Here is a 12,398-nt window from a genome sequence, read left to right as displayed (position 1 = left end):
CCGGGAGATAGATTCAGAGGAGACTGAGACTAGAAGAGAATACCTAGAAAGGCAAGTAAGTTTGTCATCTAGAAACATTAAGGAGAGCTGGAACTAACAGTGCCTTTGTTTTCTTGGGAATAAACACTGCGAGATTTAGAAAAGGTTTCCTCCTTGCTAAGATTAAATGCACCTGGACATCTAGAATCAATTCTTCTGAACAGATGCCAAGTTCAGAACAGGAGGAATATTGCCAAATGCTCCCATCTTTTCCACCTTGCAGGAGTTTGCCAGAAGAATGCCTCTGCGTTTGTAAACCAGAGCAGCTCCTGCTAGAACCAATCCCCACGGGGTTTTCAGCATCACGACCCTCACCCTTTATGAGCAGACTGAGCTCAAAGGTGCCCTTGCCCGTGCCCCGTGTGAAGAACCGCGCCGCATTTCTTCACCCTGACAGCGCGGATCAGTCACTCCCATTGCACTCACCCTCTCAGCACCGCACATATCCCCATCTTCCCAACTCGGCACGGCGGGCACGGGCACAGAGGACAGCAGTGCTCCTCAGGCGTCCCCGTGACACAGAGAGCTGCCCAGAGGAGATGCTGACCCTCTTGTGAGTCCAGGCCGTGCGAGCCAGAAGCCGGCCCAGAGAAGGGGCTGCTGCCTCAGGCAGCTCCGCGCTGCAGCAGCCGAGCAGCAGTGGGACCCTCCCAGCTAAGGAAGGCTCCAGCCTCTGCATTCCCACCAGCCGTCAGGGGCAGGGCAGCGACCACAACAAGGCTGGCAAAGCCCAAGCATGAGCACTGACAGGCACTGATGGGAAGAAGCCAGAGTGAGCCTGAGCCCCGGACAAGCTGTTGCCCCCATTCAGGACACAACAGGATGGGCTTTGAGATCAGCCACACCAAGGCGCAGATCAGTGCCCTTTTTGTCCCAGCTGGTGATGGTATACACAGAATCCACTGGGCTCTCTTCTCAACCCTACCAGATCTTATCTGAGAGCACAGCACTGGCAGCTGTTAAGGGCAAGGAGCAGATTCATTGGGTTGTGCTGCAGAATCACAAAGGGCTTGTTGTGTTCTCCTAGAGAATGATCTCAGCAGGGCTTCTGCCAGTGGCTAGGACTCAAGCAGCACAGCATTCTGCTGATCCAGGAACAATCCCTGCTTCTGCCTTCGGCGGAGAGGGAAGCCCAGGCAAACTCCAGCCAGTCTAAGCTGCCCTCACAGGCAGCAGGAGCACCCAGAGCTCTCTCTTGCTGTCTCGGAGCAATGCCAGCACTTCTGTGACACTAAACTGAAGAGAACCCTTTGGTACAGCTATGCTGACACGTGCACACAGCACACTGTCCCTCAGATAAGAAAGATACCAGATGTACTCTGCTGCTCCAGGGAGTCACCCGCCATCTCCTGTTGCTGAGCAGCAGCTGGGTCAGCACGGGAGGTGAACCAAGGGCTCAGGCTCCACTTCTTCAGCTGGGGAGCAAAGGCTCCTTGGGACGGCACTGCTGCTTCTGCAGCAGCTTCAGTGTCAGAGCCGGTGTAGATCTGAGACAAGAAATGAGTTGATGTCAGGAAGGTGTGGCAGAGATTGCCCTGAAATGCAAGAGAGATTGCCATTTGAAATGCAAGCCCTTAGGAAGCTGCTGTCAGCCACATGCAGAGCTCTTCAACTGGATTGCTTTGGATGTCTACTTGTGAAACCAAATGTTCAAAACCAAAGGCTGGTTTTACTTGAGTTCATAGCCAGTTTCTTGTTCTAAAGGATGACTGCAGCAACGACCGCTCCACTTCCTCCCAAAGACTCCTTTCCCCCTCCTAGGTCTGCAGATACATTTGCAGCTCCTCATTCTAATGTTTTACCTCCTGCCATGAAATTCTCTTTTTCTGCACCTTCCTCGGGATGTGCTCATCCTGCAGCATCTCTGGATGGTTCAGTTCCTGGGCCTCATGCCAGCCTCGGGGCTCTTGGTTGCCCGTCATTTGCTGGAACTCTGTGCAGGCTGCCAGGTAGGATGGCGACACTTCCACCTCAAGTCAAACAGAACAAAGCAGTCAGAGACTACAGCTTGTCCCTGTCAGCCAGGAGTCATCGACTGGGAAAAAAGGAAAGAAAAGGACAGGAGCAGATTATTCACAAGGGATACAGACAGCTTGTAGCTCGTATTCCAAATCTATGTGAGTGACCATGTTCACCTGCAAAAACACCTCAAGAAACAAGGTCAACTGGAAGAAGCCAGCAGGAGTTCATTCGGATGACTGCTGGCTAAATGGCCAAAGGGGTAATGCCACTGTCTAGAGCATCAGCTGAGATCCAGCAGAGCAGGAAGTGTCCTTGAGAGCAGCTCTGACAGAGGCCTCATCAGGATGGCACTCAGAGGCATCACCCACCCCCTGCTGCTCTGCACTGGAAAGGCAAGGAGGGCGGAAACCACCCCTTGGGTGACTGCAGTGCCTATTGCTAATTCACTCACTTGCTTTTCTAAAGCCTTTTGCTCCTGAAGGAGGTGATTCATTTTCTCTTTGATGATTTTAATTTTTTTGTCTAGCCTCATCTTCCTTACCTTGGTCCTAGCCTCAGTTTCATACAGCTGTGCCTGCATCTGTTTGTCAATTTTCTGTAAACAACAATGGAAAGGACTCTTTCATGAGTGGAGTGGCTGCCAGTCCTTCATTCGCCTGTTTTTGTTGATTGCCACTCTGCATAGGGAGATTCTTCTCCTCTTGGATGTCTTCATTCCCCCTCTTCGCTGCCATGATGGCCCTCTGAGCTTCAGGCAGCTCTGCTTGTGGCTCTGCCTTGATGTTCTGTACACACAAAAGCAGAGCAAGTGACTGAGAGCTGCCATCAAGCTCAGCTTTTCCCTCTTTTAGCCTCAAAATCACATTTATTCAGCCCCTTCTTTCTGCTTCCCTTCCCAGCTCTGTTTCCACTGTAACCATCCTGTCCTGGTGCTGATCTCTGCAGATTCCAAGGCTCTGTGCTTCCATTGCCTGTGGGACTCCTGGCCTCCTCAGTCCCAGGAGCTCTGGTTTATGCCCCTCTTCCTGCCCTTCCCTCTGTCACCTGGCCAGTCATGTTTACCTGGCCATTCTCCTGTGGCTCTTCCATCTGCTGCCTGAGCTGCTCTTCCTGCTCTCGGGCAGGGAACAGCTCTCCCTGAGTCTGGCATGGCATCTCAGATAAGGCAGTGTGCTCCTGCTCTTTCTCTAGAAGCACCTGCACAGAAAGCAAGAGAAGATGGGTTTCAACTTCCCATACGCCCTTTGTGGGCCAAGACTCAAAGGCTGCTGGGCTCACACATTCCCAAAGCACTGTGCTGCTGCTCTCCTGGGTCGTTCTCTGCCCGAGGGAGGCACAGATTCCAAAGTGACCCTGGCCCTACAATCAGGGGCCATCTGGGACTGAAGCTCCAACAGCCTCTCAGGCAGCTGAGAGGGAAGGTGTGGCATTTCTCAAGGGTCTGGTGAGGGCCTCCCTCTGCTTCTGCCATGTCGTGTTTGTCTTTCAGTAGTGACTGACACCCCGGCCTGTCCCACAGCTCCATCCTGGCTCTGCAGGTGGCTTCCTGGGTGAGCTCATTCCTTGTGAGAGACACTTCTGGAGTTCACCTTCTCTTCGGGTCTGCACCAGCATTCCTCCTTCCTGACATCCACACTCTTGTTAGAAAACCGGGTCATTCAGGAGATAAGGATGCATGCAAAGATCTCAGATGGAAGTCAGAGAACCTCTACGGCCACCTCACTACATGGAGGAGGACCAAGGTGTTTCTTCTCCCTCTTTTGTCAACTGAGAATTCTGACCAGCACTAACAGAGTTTCTCATAAGCGAATGCACTTACACAGCCCTGGGGATGCCAATGAAGGAAACCATGTGTCATATAATGCATGTATGAGCAAAGTCACCAGACCCCAGCTACAGCATGGGATAGTTCCACTCCCTCAGGACATGCAAAAATTTAAAGGATAAAAAGAAGGCTTCAGGGCACAAGAGGCTGGAGTAGGAAAACATGAGGGGAAAAAACAATCATCTCTGGAGGGGAAAACATCTCTGCCTGCTCACGATCAGTCAATGGAACTTGTCTCCTCTCCTGAAGGTGTTAGCGTTCAAAAACACATAATCACGGAGCGATTATATGTGGTGCTTTTTATTAAGAGCTCTGGGAATCGGGGTATATTCAACCCAAATCTGACTCCAACCATACATCCGAAATGATCATGTTTTATACTCTATCGTTACATAACTTTCATGTTAATTATTAAACTTATATTGTTCTATTGTATACATAAATTTAGCCCCTCTCTGAATTTCCAACATAGTTTCTCACTATTCTTCTTATTGTTATATAATAATTACATTTAATTACTAAACAATCATCACATCTAACAATTATATAATTTATCATACTGCTTACGCAGGTGCAGTTGATCTGGGAAAGCACAAAGCCTAACATTTTAGGTTCTATCTTTAACTTTTTCCAAGGTTCCACTATCAAAGGGATGCCTTTAGGTGAGCTTTGCATCTTCCACTGCTTTGGAGCAGAGCCAGGAAGATTCAAATAGATAGATAGATAGATCTCCCTTTTAGAATCTCTCTTTACTGTACTGTGGTATTTACATTCTTTGAACACAGAGAGATATAATTCTCTCTCCTAGGTTTTTTTTTAAGGGAAGGTAGTGAGAAACTTAGAGAAGAAGAGAAAACAATTATTATCTCTACTGGCTGTTCTTGTTGTTTAGTATATGTAGAATGTGTTATAGTGATTGTTTACTGAAAGGGATTTGTTAATTGGATTTTAGTGATAGTTGTTTAGCTTGATTAGCTAATTAGATAAAAGCTGTGTCGTGACTGTCTGGAGACAGTCACGAGTTTTTCTTTAGTAGCTTTTTAGTATAGCATCTCTTTAGTCTAGTTTTAATATAGTACTAGTGTAATATAGCTTAAGAAAGCATTTGTTTAACCTTCTATATCATAGAGCCAAAGCACATTATTCACCACGTGGGGGTCACCCTGAATCTATACTGTCCTTTCTGTCGCTATACACATGAGCACTCGGTATCAGTGCCCCGATCAGCAGCCATCCTGAACTTGCTCTCCTGTTGCTTCAGTAACCCACACTCTTGGGGAATCTGGAGCATGTGGGTCCCTATGGAATGCAACCAGACCCAGAGCATTGCACTGGGAACTGCACTCTCTGTGCATCTGTGCTCGGGCAAGTTCTTCTCTTGGACTCGACCACACTGATGGTGCTAAAGTGGCTGGAATCAGAAATGCAGCCCAGCCCCTCCAGCTCCTCTAATCTCTGAGCACCAGCTGGAATGCAAGGGCATTGATTTCCTGCTCAATTCCCAAACACAACACACACTGATTCCCTGGGCTGCCAAAAGACACCTGAGCCGTTACCCCGAAAGTGATGTGTTTCTGCCAGTGCTGGAAAAGGGCAGGAAAGATTGAGAAAAAGCTCCCTTGCTCCCTGGAGAAGGAGAAATTACACAAGGCTTCTCCTTCAAGCAAACAAACAAACAAACAAATAAACAAAATATGAAAGTATTACCCACTCCAGTGTCTAAAGCACTTGGATGCAGTGAAGGGATGTTTGGCAGGGAAAGAGCCCTTGTGCTGAGCATTGGCTCTATGGATCTAAGGCAGGGATCTGTGGAAGTCTGCCTGAAGGTCCCTTAGGAGCCCCCATTGTCCAGGCTAAAGCTCCCTCAGCACCTCCTCACTGGCCTTGTGCTGCACCCCCCTGCCCAGCTCCCCTGTCCTTCTGTGCACACACTGTAGCCCCTCCATGACTTTCTGCTTCCCAGGGCCCACAGCTGCACACAGCACTCCAGGGCCCAGCACAGGGCCACGCTCACTGCCCTGCTCCTGCTGCCCCACTGCTGCTGGCACGGGCCACTGTGCCCTTGGCCTTCTTGGCTCCCTGGCCACACGCTGCCTCATCTTCAACTGCTCAAGGCCGCCAGCCCCGTGTCCTTTTGGCCCACGCAGCTCCCCAGCCACAAAGGTGCCCATTTCACTTCACATCCAGCAGGCACCATTGCAAGATGGCCTTCCTGTTCTATAACCACATCTTCTAAGTAGATATCATTAAGTTTGACAGGAATAGGATTCTAAGTCACTCTGTTTAAATTAAAATGATCTAATTCAACTGTACAGGAAATTGCTCTTAATTAAATTTTTCCTATCTGCTGTCAGCAAGCATCGTTCTCCTTTCAAAACTATGTTTTTAGTTCTTCAAACTCTGAGATGAAAATTTAAAAATATCTATAGCTGTGTTTGTTACTTTTGTTTCAGGCATGGAAATGGATTTTCTTTCAGCCTTCCTAGCTGGCCCTCTACAATCTACTGCTACTGGCCAAGCTCTCAGCTTGCTCTACAATTCTTAAACACCAGGAACATGAAATGTTCCCTTCTCACTCACCTCAGGATCTTCAGCACTGCTGAATACACGCTTCAGGTGACCTATAGTGGGAAGGGAAAATGAACCAGATGCTGTCAGAAAACTTCCTGAGCTGTTGAATCCCACAGAACAAGTCAACCCAAACAGAGATGATTTCCCATCTCACAACACCCCTCCAGGAGACACATTTCATTCACACAGTCAGCAAGAGATCAGGACAATATTCTTGGCTGTGCCTATACTTTGGCCTGTTTAGCCAGTAAATGAATACAAATATGATCAAGAAAATGCAAATTGTTCTTTAACACTCAATGCTCCTGTTCTACCAAACACATAAAACAGCTTCTGAAATCCTCTCCTTCAGGTACTCTTTTAGTTTTCAATGAGTTACATGCACTAATTCTCATTAAATTCTCATTAACTTGCAGGAAACAGTTGCCCAGAAAAGCTTCCCAAAATTCCCCTGAGCTGTGGCAGTTCTGTTGTGGAAGAGCACAGCAGCACCTCTAGGGTTCAGGAGCAGACACTCACTTCTTAGGAGTTTGCATTTCCTTTCAAAGGGAATCACTATTTTAGCACTCAGTCAAGTGTCAAAACGGACAATCAAATCCTTTCATTACAAAATTTAGATTAAAAGAAGTTTTTCCTGAGTTCTGGGGAGAACTATGAAGTCCTTAGAAGGCCTTCTGAGAAGGCGTCCCAGTCTGCATTTGGGAAGTTGTCCTGCTTGTCCCAGCAAACTGAGGAAATGACAGACTCTGCTGCCACAGACTCTCCCATGGAACGGAACGGAACGGAAGCTCTGCAAGTTCCCCTGCAAATGCTGTCCCTGTGGCTACAGACACCCCCTCTTTAGCTGAACCTCTTGACAGGAGCTTTACCAAACCAGTGGCATCCTAATGCTCTTTCTCTTTCAAAATCAGAAACTCAGCCACAAAGAAAGAGGAGGAAGACATGCAAGAGTCAGGTTAGGTTACACCCTAACCTAAGTAGAAGGGAAACCTCTACTTACGGGTGAAGTGTGTCACGTAATACATGGAGAAAGAAATGCCATACGCAGCAAAAGCTGCCCTGGCCAGATGGTGAAGCATTGTCCTTTTTGAAAGTTAGGTAAATATAGAAAAAACAAGGCTCTTGTCAGTGGGCAGCTACCCACTGACAAATTCCCCAACCAGGAGGGTTCTCCTGATGTGAGCAAGGCCTAGGGCTGCTCTGACACTCAGGCCTTCCATGCACCAAGGCAACCTTCTGATGTCACTATTTACAGGGTGGCAACCATGCCCTGACATCACAAAGCAAACGCTCCACGTTGGTCTGTGAATTTATGCACAGCAATAACCAACCTCCCCTACAGCAAACACAAAAGAGCCTGGGAAGTTCTTCTCTGTCACAAAGCAGCACAAATTCCCTTAATGGGCCAAACCCTGTTGTTCAAGGGATCCAAGAGGAACTCCAAGAGTGCCTCAAGCACCTACAGCCTGTACCTCAGCTGAGCACTCAGATGGGACGCAAGCAAAGGAAACCAGACCAAGAAAATGGCACACAGCATTGCACATGTGAAAAATGACTCTCACTTTTAAAATTTTAAAGGTTTATTAAACCTTAACAAAGGACTACAAAGGGAAAAATTGCAGCATTGGGAGTCTCTGTGACTAGCAGCCATGTGCTCATCTACAAAAAGGATGCTCTGCCTTTTATACCCTTAGCCCCTCAAAAAGTTTTGTCAGTCAACTCTTTCTCTGCTGTCCATTGGTGGAGATTACTTTCTTGCATCTTGACTGGAGGTCAGGTGTTGTTACACCCTGCCTGCTGGTCACAAGCCAGCCCTCCCCAAACGCCCTGACTACCAAGGCTATTACAAGGGGGATGGGAAAGAGGACTATGGGAGGATATATTACAATACCATCACTACACATTTGAACATCCACATAACATCTACTTCTTAATTGTCAGAGCCAACCATTGCATTACTCATCTAGAATACACAGAACCAGGAGAGAAGCCACTGTTGGCATCACAGCTGAAATGCTTCCTAACAAATCTCCCCACATATTTGCACCTTTATTGGACATGCCCAGGGCTCCGGTGCGTGTACATCTCTGCCTCTCTTCCCCTTTGGCAGCCGTGGAACTGGCAGCATCTTCCCGCCAGCAGCAGCTGCTCCAAGCTGGGAACGCCACTGGCGGTTCTGATTTCCAGAGGCTTCTGTGTGCCAGGGGAAGCCAAGGCAGGGGTGGGTTGAACGGTGCTGGCGCTGCTGCTGCTCTGTGCCAGAGAGCCCCGGCTGGGCAGGGCACAGTGCCCACTGCGCTGTGGGCTCCTTCTGCTGCCACAGCTGGGCACACCTGGAAACAAGGCATGACAACTTGTGAGGAAGCCAAGGGGTTTCTGGGGCTGCACTGCTCTGCACACACCCAGGATACTGCAGCACAGAATTTTAACCCTCAAACAGGTAAACCAAAGGGAAAGAGCTGTAAAAGATTTCATTTTGACCATTCTTACCTGCTCAACAGAAGTCTTCAAAATGAACGTTACCAAGCAGGGCCCGATCCCTGCTGCCAGCCCAGGGTTAGAAGAGAGGTAATCCTTGATCTCAGCACTGGGTGTGTGGGGAATCACTTCCCTAATACATGCACACCCAACAATCTCACTTACTAGTTTGTATCCATTCAATACTTTGCTGAAACTCACAGGCTAAATATTCCCCCAAATTATTTAATTTACTGATTGATACTTATTGACTTATTGATACTTAAATTACTTCTCCAAACTTACTGACATGAGGAGTGTCCTTTAAGTCCCTCCTGGTCATTGTCACAGGTTCAGGGGGAGACCCATGCACAAAATAACCCAGGACAAAACTGGGCTTGCAAAGGAAATTCATTCTATTTGTTGAAGTAGCAAATAATACATACCAAGCCCTGGAGTCCTAAAAATCCGCTGAGCAGAAGGAGATGGATAGTGGTGCTCAGCAGCAGGGGCAGGTAGGCAGTGCACTTTCAGGACATCTCCTGGATCAAAACGCTGTACATCTCATCCTTCTCACCCTTCTAGCTCAGAACCAGGCCTTGTATCTCCTGCTTAGGAGTGGAATTTCCCAGTTACAGCACCGGCTCACACATGGCTGGCATGTGAGATGAGGCCAATGAATCAAGGATTTAAAAGAGCTGGAAGAGTTAAAATTTTAGCAAGATTTAGTTAGGGGGAAAGAGTATAGCAAGAAGAGAAGAAATAATAAGGAATAGTTAATTTTTAGCAGATAAGGTGGTTAAGGCTAGGGTAATATATCACTTGCCTGTCTTTACTAGGTTTAAAGAAGCGGGATGGGATGCAGATTTCTTTGTGACAAAGAAGAGGACCGTAGCCCGCACCTGGGCCCCGAAACTTCAGCTATGGCCAAGGGGTGCGAAAGCCTGCCAACAGGTCATAAGGAAAGAGGTCAAATTGAGGAAGACGTCTTGGCCTTCATCTGAAGGAGACCATTCCCCACTTTAAAACCCACCCACCCACGTGATGTGAAAAAATCAGCAAATGTGAAGGAACTTTGGACTCAATTATAACACATTTTAATACAGAGGGGGTAGGTGGGGTACCTAATGAATATGAATTACTCGTTTTGGGAATTATATGAATATGTAAGACTTTTTTAGATAAGTAGAGCAGCAGTGATTCTTCACACATGTCTTTAGGAGACAACTCCTCGTGTGCCTGGCACTGTAATAAACATACCACCTTCTACCTTTAACTGTGGTGAGTTCTATTCCACACCTCATTTGGTGATCGTGGCAGGAACGCCTCTCTGCTCCAGCGAGAACAACCGGGCTCTGGACGTGTCTGGATGCTACCAGGACATTCCTTTCCTGGAGGAACCTCCGCTCTTGGCTGTTCCTTGTGGGAGACAGTCAAGATTGCTAGGACTGTGGAGAAAGGGAATGTTTAACTCTGTATAAAGTAACCCGTAAGGCGTACGCAGGGGAAGGGCTGTTCATAAGTCCCACAGAGATGTCCTGTGCACAACGTACACCTGTACAGTTTGGGTTTGGGTCTGGCTGCTGGCAGAAAGGATTTGCTGTGTCAATAAGGACCTGCTAGCAATTCTGGGGGTGAATTGAGCAAATCCTGTTTTATTGCTGCTATTTTTCCTGTGTGTTGTATTTGTGGCTGTGTTTTCAGTGTGTGAATGTTTGAGGAAGATGATGTGGGTGGATGCTGATGTGGTGGATGGTGTGTGTTGTGTTGAGAAAAGCTAGCACTCTGTCCCCTCATAAAGAGATACTCCTTTCCTGGTGAGTCTGTGTGTGGGGACTTTCTAATTGCAGGGGTTGGTGTTCCCTGTGACACCTGGTTCTTGGGTATACAGGGGGGTTGAGTGGTTTTTCTCCCACATTGTGGTCATTTGGGACTGCACAGTTGTGTTTGGTGAGATTTTATGATTTTGCTTTCAACAACTGCAGCAATTATGCAGCAAACTACAGTGTGGTGATGTATTATGTTGAACTATGGTAGTTTCTTTTTTACCACCCCTCCACCCTGAGGGTTTAAAATCTCCTGCCACAAGGTGGACGCTCTCTTTCTTCCCCTGGACATCCTCTGTCCTCTCCTGGACATTCCCATTCTCTCCTGGAGTTGTTCTCCATTAAAGCTGTGGGACTTTGGTCCCAGGAAGAGAGAGCACCTCTTGTCTTTTGCTTTTGTCCTTGTCAGTGTCACTGGGCCCAGAGCTCGCCAAACTGATCCCCCATGAGGTGAAAACTGACAAATGGCCCCACATACCCAGCTCAAAAATTGGCCACATTTTTGATGGACTGGAGCATTTGCCACACTTTTGGAATTCCCTATTCTCACACAGGTCAGGCAATTGTTGAAAGGACGCACCACACTCTAAAACCCATTCGAGATCAACAAAAGGGGGAGTGGCCCAAGCAACACCTCAGATGAGGTTGAGCAACGCTTTATATGTCTTTATGTTTTGAATAGCTCATTTGCAGAACCTAATCCTCCAAGTTTTAGGCACTTTTCAAACAGCACACAGGCAAAATTGAAAGAAAATCCTCCAGTTTTGATTAGAAACCTTGAGTTAGGACAAATTGAAGGACTATTTGCACTAATCATTTGGGGCAAAGAGTATGCTTGCGTTTGCACAGGTGCTAGACCTAAGTGGGTCCCCGCAAAGGACGTGAAACCGTCTCATACACAAGAGCGCACCCACAATTCCACCAGCAGGGAAATGAGCACGCAGACATGAGCCGCACAGAGAAGCTACGATGCATGCCAGACATTCCCTGTTCAACCTGTGAAAGCTACAAATCTTGAGTTTGATGTTGATTTTTGGACTGTGAAAATGGTTTGGATCATAGAGCTCTTTCAGCAAAAGCGTGATGTCCATTGTCAGCAGTTTCACCCTTAGGGGGCACTGGGGTAGTACAATTACACCACAAACTGGAGTATCTGTCCTCAGGATATGGGGAGTAACATTTAACTGAGGATCTCCCTGGTACTGAAACTCAGCACAAAATTCCATCGCCAATGAACCAAGAATTCCAATTCTTGAGGTTCAGAAGGTGCTTTAAGAAGATCAGGGGCCCAGTGATGCCAGCTGGTTATGGGATTGGTCTCGTTGGCAGCCTCACACCAATATTTGTCACGATTGGGTATTGGTTACTCCTTGGCTGGCACAAGCACACTGACCAAATGGGTTGCAAAGGGTTTGTCTGGGCTCAAATTGGTCAAACATATGGTGTCTGAGCCTATAGCCAAGTCTAAAGGCTAAAGCAAGGCAAACATTCTTTACTGGTTGATCTACAGGCATATATGCATGCCAAAGCAAGCAAGCAAAACCAACAAGCGCCAGTATATCATTTGATCAAACTCCATGTTCCTGTTCAGCTGCTTTTTGGCAAAAGTTTCCCCATCTATTTCAGTTCTCAAGCAAATCTTTTTAGCACTTGTTCAGGGCATTGAAACCATTATACCGATTGGGGTGTTGGCTGAAGAAAGAAGACAGTGCTACTTC

The sequence above is a fragment of the Melozone crissalis genome, unplaced genomic scaffold (assembly GCF_028551555.1).
Source record: "Melozone crissalis strain CALT ecotype California unplaced genomic scaffold, PUWL_Pcris_2 ptg000046l_1, whole genome shotgun sequence".
In the NCBI taxonomy this organism is placed as follows: domain Eukaryota; kingdom Metazoa; phylum Chordata; class Aves; order Passeriformes; family Passerellidae; genus Melozone; species Melozone crissalis.
This window is presented reverse-complemented; position numbering follows the sequence as displayed.